This window comes from Engystomops pustulosus, chromosome 4 (assembly GCF_040894005.1).
Source record: "Engystomops pustulosus chromosome 4, aEngPut4.maternal, whole genome shotgun sequence".
NCBI classification, from domain to species: Eukaryota; Metazoa; Chordata; class Amphibia; order Anura; family Leptodactylidae; genus Engystomops; species Engystomops pustulosus.
Genome location: NC_092414.1, coordinates 202,148,121 through 202,162,492, shown reverse-complemented (window position 1 = coordinate 202,162,492; position 14,372 = coordinate 202,148,121). Strand labels below are relative to the sequence as shown.

Genomic DNA, 14,372 nt, shown 5'->3' with positions numbered 1-14,372 from the left:
TGGCCCTGATGAGAGTGCTGCAGCCCAAAATGTGACTCATTTTAAAGAACTAGCAAACTTCCAACATTGCAATAAGTCCAATCCGTTTCTTGCCAATCCAATCATCAGAGATAACATATTTTCATGAGATCTGGAAACGGTGTGAGTTTTCTGACAATGTGATTTTGGGAGAGTTGAAATCACAATGTTGCCAAATGTGGTCCAAGAAATTCAGAGAAGCCAACAAATAACACAGGAGAAACATGAGTTGCTTTTTTTCCTAAAACTCTGAAAAGAATTTTCCACCTTGGGAAGTTGGCGTTAATATTGGAACAAAAGAAGACATGCCATGACCCGGATTCGAACCGGGGTTGCTGCGGCCACAACGCAGAGTACTAACCACTATACGAACACGGCAACGCTTCGAGCCAGGTAGGAGTCGAACCTACAATCTTCTGATCCGTAGTCAGACGCGTTATCCATTGCGCCACTGGCCCTGATGAGAGTGCTGCAGCCCAAAATGTGACTCATTTTAAAGAACTAGCAAACTTCCAACATTGCAATAAGTCCAATCTGTTTCTTGCCAATCCAATCATCAGAGATAACATATTTTCATGAGATCTGGAAACGGTGTGAGTTTTCTGACAATGTGATTTTGGGAGAGTTGAAATCACAATGTTGCCAAATGTGGTCCAAGAAATTCAGAGAAGCCAACAAATAACACAGGAGAAACATGAGTTGCTTTTTTTCCTAAAACTCTGAAAAGAATTTTCCACCTTGGGAAGTTGGCGTTAATATTGGAACAAAAAAAGGCATGCCGTGACCCGGATTCGAACCGGGGTTGCTGCGGCCACAACGCAGAGTACTAACCACTATACGATCACGGCAAAGCTTCGAGCCAGGTAGGAGTCGAACCTACAATCTCCTGATCCGTAGTCAGACGCGTTATCCATTGCGCCACTGGCCCTGATGAGAGTGCTGCAGCCCAAAATGTGACTCATTTTAAAGAACTAGCAAACTTCCAACATTGCAATAAGTCCAATCCGTTTCTTGCCAATCCAATCATCAGAGATAACATATTTTCATGAGATCTGGAAACGGTGTGAGTTTTCTGACAATGTGATTTTGGGAGAGTTGAAATCACAATGTTGCCAAATGTGGTCCAAGAAATTCAGAGAAGCCAACAAATAACACAGGAGAAACATGAGTTGCTTTTTTGCCTAAAACTCTGAAAAGAATTTTCCACCTTGGGAAGTTGGCGTTAATATTGGAACAAAAAAAGACATGCCATGACCCGGATTCGAACCGTGGTTGCTGCGCCAACAACGCAGAGTACTAACCACTATACGATCACGGCAACGCTTCGAGCCAGGTAGGAGTCGAACCTACAATCTTCTGATCCGTAGTCAGACGCGTTATCCATTGCGCCACTGGCCCTGATGAGAGTGCTGCAGCCCAAAATGTGACTCATTTTAAAGAACTAGCAAACTTCCAACATTGCAATAAGTCCAATCCGTTTCTTGCCAATCCAATCATCAGAGATAACATATTTTCATGAGATCTGGAAACGGTGTGAGCTTTCTGACAATGTGATTTTGGGAGAGTTGAAATCACAATGTTGCCAAATGTGGTCCAAGAAATTAAGAGAAGCCAACAAATAACACAGGAGAAAAATGAGTTGCTTTTTTTCCTAAAACTCTGAAAAGAATTTTCCACCTTGGGAAGTTGGCGTTAATATTGGAACAAAAAAAGACATGCCGTGAACCGGATTCGAACCGGGGTTGCTACGGCCACAAAGCAGAGTACTAACAACTAAACGATCACGGCAACGCTTCGAGCCAGGTAGGAGTCGAACCTACAATCTTCTGATCCGTAGTCAGACGCGTTATCCATTGCGCCACTGGCCCTGATGAGAGTGCTGCAGCCCAAAATGTGACTCATTTTAAAGAACTAGCAAACTTCCAACATTGCAATAAGTCCAATCCGTTTCTTGCCAATCCAATCATCAGAGATAACATATTTTCATGAGATCTGGAAACGGTGTGAGTTTTCTGACAATGTGATTTTGGGAGAGTTGAAATCACAATGTTGCCAAATGTGGTCCAAGAAATTCAGAGAAGCCAACAAATAACACAGGAGAAACATGAGTTGCTTTTTTGCCTAAAACTCTGAAAAGAATTTTCCACCTTGGGAAGTTGGCGTTAATATTGGAACAAAAAAAGACATGCCATGACCCGGATTCGAACCGTGGTTGCTGCGCCAACAACGCAGAGTACTAACCACTATACGATCACGGCAACGCTTCGAGCCAGGTAGGAGTCGAACCTACAATCTTCTGATCCGTAGTCAGACGCGTTATCCATTGCGCCACTGGCCCTGATGAGAGTACTGCAGCCCAAAATGTGACTCATTTTAAAGAACCAGCAAACTTCCAACATTGCAATAAGTCCAATCCGTTTCTTGCCAATCCAATCATCAGAGATAACATATTTTCATGAGATCTGAAAACGGTGTGAGTTTTCTGACAATGTGATTTTGGGAGAGTTGAAATCACAATGTTGCCAAATGTGGTCCAAGAAATTAAGAGAAGCCAACAAATAACACAGGAGAAAAATGAGTTGCTTTTTTTCCTAAAACTCTGAAAAGAATTTTCCACCTTGGGAAGTTGGCGTTAATATTGGAACAAAAAAAGACATGCCGTGACCCGGATTCGAACCAGGGTTGCTGCGGCCACAACGCAGAGTACTAACCACTATACGATCACGGCAACGCTTTGAGCCAGGTAGGAGTCGAACCTACAATCTTCTGATCCGTAGTCAGACGCGTTATCCATTGTGCCACTGGCCCTGATGAGAGTGCTGCAGTTCAAAATGTGACTCATTTTAAAAAACTAGCAAACTTCCAACATTGCAATAAGTCCAATCCGTTTCTTGCCAATCCAATCATCAGAGATAACATATTTTCATGAGATCTGGAAACGGTGTGAGTTTTCTGACAATGTGATTTTGGGAGAGTTGAAATCACAATGTTGCCAAATGTGGTCCAAGAAATTCAGAGAAGCCAACAAATAACACAGGAGAAACATGAGTTGCTTTTTTGCCTAAAACTCTGAAAAGAATTTTCCACCTTGGGAAGTTGGCGTTAATATTGGAACAAAAAAAGACATGCCGTGACCCGGATTCGAACCGTGGTTGCTGCGGCCACAACGCAGAGTACTAACCACTATACGATCACGGCAACGCTTTGAGCCAGGTAGGAGTCGAACCTACAATATTCTGATCCGTAGTCAGACGCGTTATCCATTGCGCCACTGGCCCTGACGAGAGTGCTGCAGTTCAAAATGTGACTCATTTTAAAGAACTAGCAAACTTCCAACATTGCAATAAGTCCAATCCGTTTCTTGCCAATCCAATCATCAGAGATAACATATTTTCATGAGATCTGGAAACGGTGTGAGTTTTCTGACAATGTGATTTTGGGAGAGTTGAAATCACAATGTTGCCAAATGTGGTCGAAGAAATTCAGAGAAGCCAACAAATAACACAGGAGAAACATGAGTTGCTTTTTTGCCTAAAACTCTGAAAAGAATTTTCCACCTTGGGAAGTTGGCGTTAATATTGGAACAAAAAAAGACATGCCGTGACCCGGATTCGAACCGGGGTTGCTGCGGCCACAACGCAGAGTACTAACCACTATACGATCACGGCAACGCTTCGAGCCAGGTAGGAGTCGAACCTACAATCTCCTGATCCGTAGTCAGACGCGTTATCCATTGCGCCACTGGCCCTGATGAGAGTGCTGCAGCCCAAAATGTGACTCATTTTAAAGAACTAGCAAACTTCCAACATTGCAATAAGTCCAATCCGTTTCTTGCCAATCCAATCATCAGTGATAACATATTTTCATGAGATCTGGAAACGGTGTGAGTTTTCTGACAATGTGATTTTGGGAGAGTTGAAATCACAATGTTGCCAAATGTGGTCCAAGAAATTCAGAGAAGCCAACAAATAACACAGGAGAAACATGAGTTGCTTTTTTGCCTAAAACTCTGAAAAGAATTTTCCACCTTGGGAAGTTGGCGTTAATATTGGAACAAAAAAAGACATGCCATGACCCGGATTCGAACCGTGGTTGCTGCGGCCACAACGCAGAGTACTAACCACTATACGATCACGGCAACGCTTCGAGCCAGGTAGGAGTCGAACCTACAATCTTCTGATCCGTAGTCAGACGCGTTATCCATTGCGCCACTGGCCCTGATGAGAGTGCTGCAGCCCAAAATGTGACTCATTTTAAAGAACTAGCAAACTTCCAACATTGCAATAAGTCCAATCCGTTTCTTGCCAATCCAATCATCAGAGATAACATATTTTCATGAGATCTGGAAACGGTGTGAGCTTTCTGACAATGTGATTTTGGGAGAGTTGAAATCACAATGTTGCCAAATGTGGTCCAAGAAATTAAGAGAAGCCAACAAATAACACAGGAGAAAAATGAGTTGCTTTTTTTCCTAAAACTCTGAAAAGAATTTTCCACCTTGGGAAGTTGGCGTTAATATTGGAACAAAAAAAGACATGCCGTGAACCGGATTCGAACCGGGGTTGCTGCGGCCACGACGCAGAGTACTAACCACTATACGATCACGGCAAAGCTTCGAGCCAGGTAGGAGTCGAACCTACAATCTCCTGATCCGTAGTCAGACGCGTTATCCATTGCGCCACTGGCCCTGATGAGAGTGCTGCAGCCCAAAATGTGACTCATTTTAAAGAACTAGCAAACTTCCAACATTGCAATAAGTCCAATCCGTTTCTTGCCAATCCAATCATCAGAGATAACATATTTTCATGAGATCTGGAAACGGTGTGAGTTTTCTGACAATGTGATTTTGGGAGAGTTGAAATCACAATGTTGCCAAATGTGGTCCAAGAAATTCAGAGAAGCCAACAAATAACACAGGAGAAACATGAGTTGCTTTTTTTCCTAAAACTCTGAAAAGAATTTTCCACCTTGGGAAGTTGGCGTTAATATTGGAACAAAAGAATACATGCCATGACCCGGATTCGAACCGGGGTTGCTGCGGCCACAACGCAGAGTACTAACCACTATACGAACACGGCAACGCTTCGAGCCAGGTAGGAGTCGAACCTACAATCTTCTGATCCGTAGTCAGACGCGTTATCCATTGCGCCACTGGCCCTGATGAGAGTGCTGCAGCCCAAAATGTGACTCATTTTAAAGAACTAGCAAACTTCCAACATTGCAATAAGTCCAATCCGTTTCTTGCCAATCCAATCATCAGAGATAACATATTTTCATGAGATCTGGAAACGGTGTGAGTTTTCTGACAATGTGATTTTGGGAGAGTTGAAATCACAATGTTGCCAAATGTGGTCCAAGAAATTCAGAGAAGCCAACAAATAACACAGGAGAAACATGAGTTGCTTTTTTTCCTAAAACTCTGAAAAGAATTTTCCACCTTGGGAAGTTGGCGTTAATATTGGAACAAAAAAAGGCATGCCGTGACCCGGATTCGAACCGGGGTTGCTGCGGCCACAACGCAGAGTACTAACCACTATACGATCACGGCAAAGCTTCGAGCCAGGTAGGAGTCGAACCTACAATCTCCTGATCCGTAGTCAGACGCGTTATCCATTGCGCCACTGGCCCTGATGAGAGTGCTGCAGCCCAAAATGTGACTCATTTTAAAGAACTAGCAAACTTCCAACATTGCAATAAGTCCAATCCGTTTCTTGCCAATCCAATCATCAGAGATAACATATTTTCATGAGATCTGGAAACGGTGTGAGTTTTCTGACAATGTGATTTTGGGAGAGTTGAAATCACAATGTTGCCAAATGTGGTCCAAGAAATTCAGAGAAGCCAACAAATAACACAGGAGAAACATGAGTTCCTTTTTTTCCTAAAACTCTGAAAAGAATTTTCCACCTTGGGAAGTTGGCGTTAATATTGGAACAAAAAAAGACATGCCGTGACCCGGATTCGAACCGGGGTTGCTGCGGCCACAACGCAGAGTACTAACCACTATACGATCACGGCAACGCTTCGAGCCAAGTAGGAGTTGATCCTACAATCTTCTGATCCGTAGTCAGAAGCGTTATCCATTGCGCCACTGGCCCTGATGAGAGTGCTGCAGCCCAAAATGTGACTCATTTTAAAGAACTAGCAAACTTCCAACATTGCAATAAGTCCAATCCGTTTCTTGCCAATCCAATCATCAGAGATAACATATTTTCATGAGATCTGGAAACGGTGTGAGTTTTCTGACAATGTGATTTTGGGAGAGTTGAAATCACAATGTTGCCAAATGTGGTCCAAGAAATTCAGAGAAGCCAACAAATAACACAGGAGAAACATGAGTTGCTTTTTTTCCTAAAACTCTGAAAAGAATTTTCCACCTTGGGAAGTTGGCGTTAATATTGGAACAAAAAAAGACATGCCGAGACTTGGATTCAAACCAGGGTTGCTGCGGCCACAACGCAGAGTACTAACCACTATACGATCACGGCAACGCTTCGAGCCAAGTAGGAGTTGATCCTACAATCTTCTGATCCGTAGTCAGAAGCGTTATCCATTGCGCCACTGGCCCTGATGAGAGTGCTGCAGCCCAAAATGTGACTCATTTTAAAGAACTAGCAAACTTCCAACATTGCAATAAGTCCAATCCGTTTCTTGCCAATCCAATCATCAGAGATAACATATTTTCATGAGATCTGGAAACGGTGTGAGTTTTCTGACAATGTGATTTTGGGAGAGTTGAAATCACAATGTTGCCAAATGTGGTCCAAGAAATTCAGAGAAGCCAACAAATAACACAGGAGAAACATGAGTTGCTTTTTTTCCTAAAACTCTGAAAAGAATTTTCCACCTTGGGAAGTTGGCGTTAATATTGGAACAAAAAAAGACATGCCGTGACCCGGATTCAAACCAGGGATGCTGCGCCACAACGCAGAGTACTGACCACTATACGACCACGGCAAAGCTTCGAGCCAGGTAGGAGTCGAACCTACAATCTTCTGATCCGTAGTCAGACGCGTTATCCATTGCGCCACTGGCCCTGATGAGAGTGCTGCAGCCCAAAATGTGACTCATTTTAAAGAACTAGCAAACTTCCAACATTGCAATAAGTCCAATCCGTTTCTTGCCAATCCAATCATCAGAGATAACATATTTTCATGAGATCTGGAAACGGTGTGAGTTTTCTGACAATGTGATTTTGGGAGAGTTGAAATCACAATGTTGCCAAATGTGGTTGAAGAAATTCAGAGAAGCCAACAAATAATACAGGAGAAAAATGAGTTGCTTTTTTTCCTAAAACTCTGAAAAGAATTTTCCACCTTGGGAAGTTGGCGTTAATAATGGAACAAAAAAAGACATGCCGTGACCCGGATTCGAACCGGGGTTGCTGCGGCCACAACGCAGAGTACTAACCACTATACGATCACGGCAACGCTTCGAGCCAAGTAGGAGTTAATCCTACAAACTTCTGATCCGTAGTCAGAAGCGTTATCCATTGCGCCACTGGCCCTGATGAGAGTGCTGCAGCCCAAAATGTGACTCATTTTAAAGAACTAGCAAACTTCCAACATTGCAATAAGTCCAATCCGTTTCTTGCCAATCCAATCATCAGAGATAACATATTTTCATGAGATCTGGAAACGGTGTGAGTTTTCTGACAATGTGATTTTGGGAGAGTTGAAATCACAATGTTGCCAAATGTGGTTGAAGAAATTCAGAGAAGCCAACAAATAATACAGGAGAAAAATGAGTTGCTTTTTTTCCTAAAACTCTGAAAAGAATTTTCCACCTTGGGAAGTTGGCGTTAATAATGGAACAAAAAAAGGCATGCCGTGACCCGGATTCGAACCGGGGTTGCTGCGGCCACGACGCAGAGTACTAACCACTATACGATCACGGCAAAGCTTCGAGCCAGGTAGGAGTCGAACCTACAATCTCCTGATCCGTAGTCAGACGCGTTATCCATTGCGCCACTGGCCCTGATGAGAGTGCTGCAGCCCAAAATGTGACTCATTTTAAAGAACTAGCAAACTTCCAACATTGCAATAAGTCCAATCCGTTTCTTGCCAATCCAATCATCAGAGATAACATATTTTCATGAGATCTGGAAACGGTGTGAGTTTTCTGACAATGTGATTTTGGGAGAGTTGAAATCACAATGTTGCCAAATGTGGTCGAAGAAGTTCAGAGAAGCCAACAAATAATACAGGAGAAAAATGAGTTGCTTTTTTTCCTAAAACTCTGAAAAGAATTTTCCACCTTGGGAAGTTGGCGTTAATATTGGAACAAAAAAAGGCATGCCGTGACACGGATTCGAACCGGGGTTGCTGCGGCCACAACGCAGAGTACTAACCACTATACGATCACGGCAAAGCTTCGAGCCAGGTAGGAGTCGAACCTACAATCTCCTGATCCGTAGTCAGACGCGTTATCCATTGCGCCACTGGCCCTGATGAGAGTGCTGCAGCCCAAAATGTGACTCATTTTAAAGAACTAGCAAACTTCCAACATTGCAATAAGTCCAATCCGTTTCTTGCCAATCCAATCATCAGAGATAACATATTTTCATGAGATCTGGAAACGGTGTGAGTTTTCTGACAATGTGATTTTGGGAGAGTTGAAATCACAATGTTGCCAAATGTGGTCCAAGAAATTCAGAGAAGCCAACAAATAACACAGGAGAAACATGAGTTGCTTTTTTTCCTAAAACTCTGAAAAGAATTTTCCACCTTGGGAAGTTGGCGTTAATACTGGAACAAAAAAAGACATGCCATGAACCGGATTCGAACCGGGGTTGCTGCGGCCACAACGCAGAGTACTAACCACTATACGATCACGGCAACGCTTCGAGCCAGGTAGGAGTCGAACCTACAATCTTCTGATCCGTAGTCAGACGCGTTATCCATTGCGCCACTGGCCCTGATGAGAGTGCTGCAGCCCAAAATGTGACTCATTTTAAAGAACTAGCAAACTTCCAACATTGCAATAAGTCCAATCCGTTTCTTGCCAATCCAATCATCAGAGATAACATATTTTCATGAGATCTGGAAACGGTGTGAGTTTTCTGACAATGTGATTTTGGGAGAGTTGAAATCACAATGTTGCCAAATGTGGTCGAAGAAATTCAGAGAAGCCAACAAATAATACAGGAGAAAAATGAGTTGCTTTTTTTCCTAAAACTCTGAAAAAAATTTTCCACCTTGGGAAGTTGGCGTTAATATTGGAACAAAAAAAGACATGCCGTGACCCGGATTCGAAACGGGGTTGCTGCGGCCACAACGCAGAGTACTAACCACTATACGATCACGGCAACGCTTCGAGCCAGGTAGGAGTCGAACCTACAATCTCCTGATCCGTAGTCAGACGCGTTATCCATTGTGCCACTGGCCCTGATGAGAGTGCTGCAGCCCAAAATGTGACTCATTTTAAAGAACTAGCAAACTTCCAACATTGCAATAAGTCCAATCCGTTTCTTGCCAATCCAATCATCAGAGATAACATATTTTCATGAGATCTGGAAACGGTGTGAGTTTTCTGACAATGTGATTTTGGGAGAGTTGAAATCACAATGTTGCCAAATGTGGTCGAAGAAATTCAGAGAAGCCAACAAATAACACAGGAGAAACATGAGTTGCTTTTTTTCCTAAAACTCTGAAAAGAATTTTCCACCTTGGGAAGTTGGCGTTAATATTGGAACAAAAAAAGACATGCCGTGACCCGGATTCGAACCGGGATTGCTGCGGCCACAACGCAGAGTACTAACCACTATACGATCACGGCAACGCTTCGAGCCAAGTAGGAGTTGATCCTACAATCTTCTGATCCGTAGTCAGAAGCGTTATCCATTGCACCACTGGCCCTGATGAGAGTGCTGCAGCCCAAAATGTGACTCATTTTAAAGAACTAGCAAACTTCCAACATTGCAATAAGTCCAATCCGTTTCTTGCCAATCCAATCATCAGAGATAACATATTTTCATGAGATCTGGAAACGGTGTGAGTTTTCTGACAATGTGATTTTGGGAGAGTTGAAATCACAATGTTGCCAAATGTGGTCCAAGAAATTCAGAGAAGCCAACAAATAACACAGGAGAAACATGAGTTGCTTTTTTTCCTAAAACTCTGAAAAGAATTTTCCACCTTGGGAAGTTGGCGTTAATATTGGAACAAAAAAAGGCATGCCGTGACCCGGATTCGAACCAGGGATGCTGCGGCCACAACGCAGAGTACTGACCACTATACGACCACGGCAAAGCTTCGAGCCAGGTAGGAGTCGAACCTACAATCTTCTGATCCGTAGTCAGACGCGTTATCCATTGCGCCACTGGCCCTGATGAGAGTGCTGCAGCCCAAAATGTGACTCATTTTAAAGAACTAGCAAACTTCCAACATTGCAATAAGTCCAATCCGTTTCTTGCCAATCCAATCATCAGAGATAACATATTTTCATGAGATCTGGAAACGGTGTGAGTTTTCTGACAATGTGATTTTGGGAGAGTTGAAATCACAATGTTGCCAAATGTGGTTGAAGAAATTCAGAGAAGCCAACAAATAATACAGGAGAAAAATGAGTTGCTTTTTTTCCTAAAACTCTGAAAAAATTTTCCACCTTGGGAAGTTGGCGTTAATATTGGAACAAAAAAAGACATGCCGTGACCCGGATTAGAACCGGGGTTGCTGCGGCCACAACGCAGAGTACTAACCACTATACGATCACGGCAACGCTTCGAGCCAGGTAGGAGTCGAACCTACAATCTTCTGATCTGTAGTCAGACGCGTTATCCATTGCGCCACTGGCCCTGACGAGAGCGCTGCAGTTCAAAATGTGACTCATTTTAAAAAACTAGCAAACTTCCAACATTGCAATAAGTCCAATCCGTTTCTTGCCAATCCAATCATCAGAGATAACATATTTTCATGAGATCTGGAAACGGTGTGAGTTTTCTGACAATGTGATTTTGGGAGAGTTGAAATCACAATGTTGCCAAATGTGGTCCAAGAAATTCAGAGAAGCCAACAAATAACACAGGAGAAACATGAGTTGCTTTTTTTCCTAAAACTCTGAAAAGAATTTTCCACCTTGGGAAGTTGGCGTTAATATTGGAACAAAAAAAGACATGCCGTGATCCGGATTCGAACCAGGGTTGCTGCGGCCACAACGCAGAGTACTAACTACTATACGATCACGGCAAAGCTTCGAGCCAGGTAGGAGTCGAACCTACAATCTTCTGATCCGTAGTCAGACGTGTTATCCATTGCGCCACTGGCCCTGATGAGAGTGCTGCAGCCCAAAATGTGACTCATTTTAAAGAACTAGCAAACTTCCAACATTGCAATAAGTCCAATCCGTTTCTTGCCAATCCAATCATCAGAGATAACATATTTTCATGAGATCTGGAAACGGTGTGAGTTTTCTGACAATGTGATTTTGGGAGAGTTGAAATCACAATGTTGCCAAATGTGGTCCAAGAAATTCAGAGAAGCCAACAAATAACACAGGAGAAACATGAGTTGCTTTTTTTCCTAAAACTCTGAAAAGAATTTTCCACCTTGGGAAGTTGGCGTTAATACTGGAACAAAAAAAGACATGCCATGAACCGGATTCGAACCGGGGTTGCTGCGGCCACAACGCAGAGTACTAACCACTATACGATCACGGCAACGCTTCGAGCCAGGTAGGAGTCGAACCTACAATCTCCTGATCCGTAGTCAGACGCGTTATCCATTGTGCCACTGGCCCTGATGAGAGTGCTGCAGCCCAAAATGTGACTCATTTTAAAGAACTAGCAAACTTCCAACATTGCAATAAGTCCAATCCGTTTCTTGCCAATCCAATCATCAGAGATAACATATTTTCATGAGATCTGGAAACGGTGTGAGTTTTCTGACAATGTGATTTTGGGAGAGTTGAAATCACAATGTTGCCAAATGTGGTCGAAGAAATTCAGAGAAGCCAACAAATAACACAGGAGAAACATGAGTTGCTTTTTTTCCTAAAACTCTGAAAAGAATTTTCCACCTTGGGAAGTTGGCGTTAATATTGGAACAAAAAAAGGCATGCCGTGACCCGGATTCGAACCGGGGTTGCTGCGGCCACAACGCAGAGTGCTAACCACTATACGATCACAGCAACGCTTCGAGCCAGGAAGGAGTTGAACCTACAATCTTCTGATCCGTAGTCAGACGCGTTATCCATTGCGCCACTGGCCCTGATGAGAGTGCTGCAGCCCAAAATGTGACTCATTTTAAAGAACTAGCAAACTTCCAACATTGCAATAAGTCCAATCCGTTTCTTGCCAATCCAATCATCAGAGATAACATATTTTCATGAGATCTGGAAACGGTGTGAGTTTTCTGACAATGTGATTTTGGGAGAGTTGAAATCACAATGTTGCCAAATGTGGTCCAAGAAATTCAGAGAAGCCAACAAATAACACAGGAGAAACATGAGTTGCTTTTTTTCCTAAAACTCTGAAAAGAATTTTCCACCTTGGGAAGTTGGCGTTAAAAATGGAACAAAAAAAGGCATGCTGTGACCCGGATTCGAACCGGGGTTGCTGCGGCCACAACGCAGAGTACTAACCACTATACGATCACGGCAACGCTTCGAGCCAGGTAGGAGTCGAACCTACAATCTCCTGATCCGTAGTCAGACGCGTTATCCATTGCTCCACTGGCCCTGATGAGAGTGCTGCAGCCCAAAATGTGACACATTTTAAAGAACTAGCAAACTTCCAACATTGCAATAAGTCCAATCCGTTTCTTGCCAATCCAATCATCAGAGATAACATATTTTCATGAGATCTGGAAACGGTGTGAGTTTTCTGACAATGTGATTTTGGGAGAGTTGAAATCACAATGTTGCCAAATGTGGTCCAAGAAATTCAGAGAAGCCAACAAATAACACAGGAGAAACATGAGTTGCTTTTTTTCCTAAAACTCTGAAAAGAATTTTCCACCTTGGGAAGTTAATATTGGAACAAAAAAAGACATGCCGTGACCCGGATTCGAACCGGGGCTGCTGCGGCCACAACGCAGAGTACTAACCACTATACGATCACGGCAACGCTTCGAGCCAGGTAGGAGTCGAACCTACAATCTCCTGATCCGTAGTCAGACGCGTTATCCATTGTGCCACTGGCCCTGATGAGAGTGCTGCAGCCCAAAATGTGACTCATTTTAAAGAACTAGCAAACTTCCAACATTGCAATAAGTCCAATCCGTTTCTTGCCAATCCAATCATCAGAGATAACATATTTTCATGAGATCTGGAAACGGTGTGAGTTTTCTGACAATGTGATTTTGGGAGAGTTGAAATCACAATGTTGCCAAAAGTGGTCCAAGAAATTCAGAGAAGCCAACAAATAATACAGGAGAAAAATGAGTTGCTTTTTTTCCTAAAACTCTGAAAAGAATTTTCCACCTTGGGAAGTTGGCGTTAATATTGGAACAAAAAAAGGCATGCTGTGACCCGGATTCGAACCGGGGTTGCTGCGGCCACAACGCAGAGTACTAACCACTATACGATCACGGCAAAGCTTCGAGCCAGGTAGGAGTCGAACCTACAATCTCCTGATCCGTAGTCAGACGCGTTATCCATTGCGCCACTGGCCCTGATGAGAGTGCTGCAGCCCAAAATGTGACACATTTTAAAGAACTAGCAAACTTCCAACATTGCAATAAGTCCAATCCGTTTCTTGCCAATCCAATCATCAGAGATAACATATTTTCATGAGATCTGGAAACGGTGTGAGTTTTCTGACAATGTGATTTTGGGAGAGTTGAAATCACAATGTTGCCAAATGTGGTCGAAGAAATTCAGAGAAGCCAACAAATAACACAGGAGAAACATGAGTTGCTTTTTTTCCTAAAACTCTGAAAAGAATTTTCCACCTTGGGAAGTTGGCGTTAATATTGGAACAAAAAAAGACATGCCGTGACCCGGATTCGAACCGGGGTTGCTGCGGCCACAACGCAGAGTGCTAACCACTATACGATCACAGCAACGCTTCGAGCCAGGAAGGAGTTGAACCTACAATCTTCTGATCCGTAGTCAGACGCGTTATCCATTGCGCCACTGGCCCTGATGAGAGTGCTGCAGCCCAAAATGTGACTCATTTTAAAGAACTAGCAAACTTCCAACATTGCAATAAGTCCAATCCGTTTCTTGCCAATCCAATCATCAGAGATAACATATTTTCATGAGATCTGGAAACGGTGTGAGTTTTCTGACAATGTGATTTTGGGAGAGTTGAAATCACAATGTTGCCAAATGTGGTCCAAGAAATTCAGAGAAGCCAACAAATAACACAGGAGAAACATGAGTTGCTTTTTTTCCTAAAACTCTGAAAAGAATTT

The 14,372-nt window shown here is 43.0% G+C and overlaps 19 non-coding genes across 19 annotated transcripts; all 19 read right to left on the bottom strand.

Annotated features, from left to right (window-relative positions):
* Positions 1 to 403: 403 nt before the first annotated feature.
* On the bottom strand, positions 404 to 476 carry TRNAR-ACG (transfer RNA arginine (anticodon ACG)). The gene has a single exon. It is a non-coding gene; the product is annotated as a tRNA-Arg (tRNA).
* Positions 477 to 794: 318 nt separating this feature from the next.
* Positions 795 to 866, bottom strand: TRNAH-GUG (transfer RNA histidin (anticodon GUG)). Its single transcript has one exon. It is a non-coding gene; the product is annotated as a tRNA-His (tRNA).
* A 477-nt stretch (positions 867 to 1,343) lies between these two features.
* Positions 1,344 to 1,416, bottom strand: TRNAR-ACG (transfer RNA arginine (anticodon ACG)). The gene has a single exon. It is a non-coding gene; the product is annotated as a tRNA-Arg (tRNA).
* A 397-nt stretch (positions 1,417 to 1,813) lies between these two features.
* Positions 1,814 to 1,886, bottom strand: TRNAR-ACG (transfer RNA arginine (anticodon ACG)). The gene has a single exon. It is a non-coding gene; the product is annotated as a tRNA-Arg (tRNA).
* Positions 1,887 to 2,283: 397 nt separating this feature from the next.
* Positions 2,284 to 2,356, bottom strand: TRNAR-ACG (transfer RNA arginine (anticodon ACG)). Its single transcript has one exon. It is a non-coding gene; the product is annotated as a tRNA-Arg (tRNA).
* Positions 2,357 to 2,674: 318 nt separating this feature from the next.
* Positions 2,675 to 2,746, bottom strand: TRNAH-GUG (transfer RNA histidin (anticodon GUG)). Its single transcript has one exon. It is a non-coding gene; the product is annotated as a tRNA-His (tRNA).
* Positions 2,747 to 3,614: 868 nt separating this feature from the next.
* Positions 3,615 to 3,686, bottom strand: TRNAH-GUG (transfer RNA histidin (anticodon GUG)). The gene has a single exon. It is a non-coding gene; the product is annotated as a tRNA-His (tRNA).
* A 477-nt stretch (positions 3,687 to 4,163) lies between these two features.
* On the bottom strand, positions 4,164 to 4,236 carry TRNAR-ACG (transfer RNA arginine (anticodon ACG)). Its single transcript has one exon. It is a non-coding gene; the product is annotated as a tRNA-Arg (tRNA).
* An 867-nt stretch (positions 4,237 to 5,103) lies between these two features.
* Positions 5,104 to 5,176, bottom strand: TRNAR-ACG (transfer RNA arginine (anticodon ACG)). Its single transcript has one exon. It is a non-coding gene; the product is annotated as a tRNA-Arg (tRNA).
* Positions 5,177 to 5,494: 318 nt separating this feature from the next.
* Positions 5,495 to 5,566, bottom strand: TRNAH-GUG (transfer RNA histidin (anticodon GUG)). The gene has a single exon. It is a non-coding gene; the product is annotated as a tRNA-His (tRNA).
* A 398-nt stretch (positions 5,567 to 5,964) lies between these two features.
* On the bottom strand, positions 5,965 to 6,036 carry TRNAH-GUG (transfer RNA histidin (anticodon GUG)). The gene has a single exon. It is a non-coding gene; the product is annotated as a tRNA-His (tRNA).
* Positions 6,037 to 6,982: 946 nt separating this feature from the next.
* TRNAR-ACG (transfer RNA arginine (anticodon ACG)) lies at positions 6,983 to 7,055 on the bottom strand. Its single transcript has one exon. It is a non-coding gene; the product is annotated as a tRNA-Arg (tRNA).
* Positions 7,056 to 7,373: 318 nt separating this feature from the next.
* On the bottom strand, positions 7,374 to 7,445 carry TRNAH-GUG (transfer RNA histidin (anticodon GUG)). The gene has a single exon. It is a non-coding gene; the product is annotated as a tRNA-His (tRNA).
* Positions 7,446 to 8,862: 1,417 nt separating this feature from the next.
* On the bottom strand, positions 8,863 to 8,935 carry TRNAR-ACG (transfer RNA arginine (anticodon ACG)). Its single transcript has one exon. It is a non-coding gene; the product is annotated as a tRNA-Arg (tRNA).
* Positions 8,936 to 9,723: 788 nt separating this feature from the next.
* On the bottom strand, positions 9,724 to 9,795 carry TRNAH-GUG (transfer RNA histidin (anticodon GUG)). Its single transcript has one exon. It is a non-coding gene; the product is annotated as a tRNA-His (tRNA).
* A 398-nt stretch (positions 9,796 to 10,193) lies between these two features.
* Positions 10,194 to 10,265, bottom strand: TRNAH-GUG (transfer RNA histidin (anticodon GUG)). The gene has a single exon. It is a non-coding gene; the product is annotated as a tRNA-His (tRNA).
* Positions 10,266 to 10,272: 7 nt separating this feature from the next.
* On the bottom strand, positions 10,273 to 10,345 carry TRNAR-ACG (transfer RNA arginine (anticodon ACG)). The gene has a single exon. It is a non-coding gene; the product is annotated as a tRNA-Arg (tRNA).
* Positions 10,346 to 10,741: 396 nt separating this feature from the next.
* TRNAC-ACA (transfer RNA cysteine (anticodon ACA)) lies at positions 10,742 to 10,814 on the bottom strand. Its single transcript has one exon. It is a non-coding gene; the product is annotated as a tRNA-Cys (tRNA).
* Positions 10,815 to 13,006: 2,192 nt separating this feature from the next.
* TRNAH-GUG (transfer RNA histidin (anticodon GUG)) lies at positions 13,007 to 13,078 on the bottom strand. The gene has a single exon. It is a non-coding gene; the product is annotated as a tRNA-His (tRNA).
* Between the last annotated feature and the right edge of the window lie 1,294 nt (positions 13,079 to 14,372).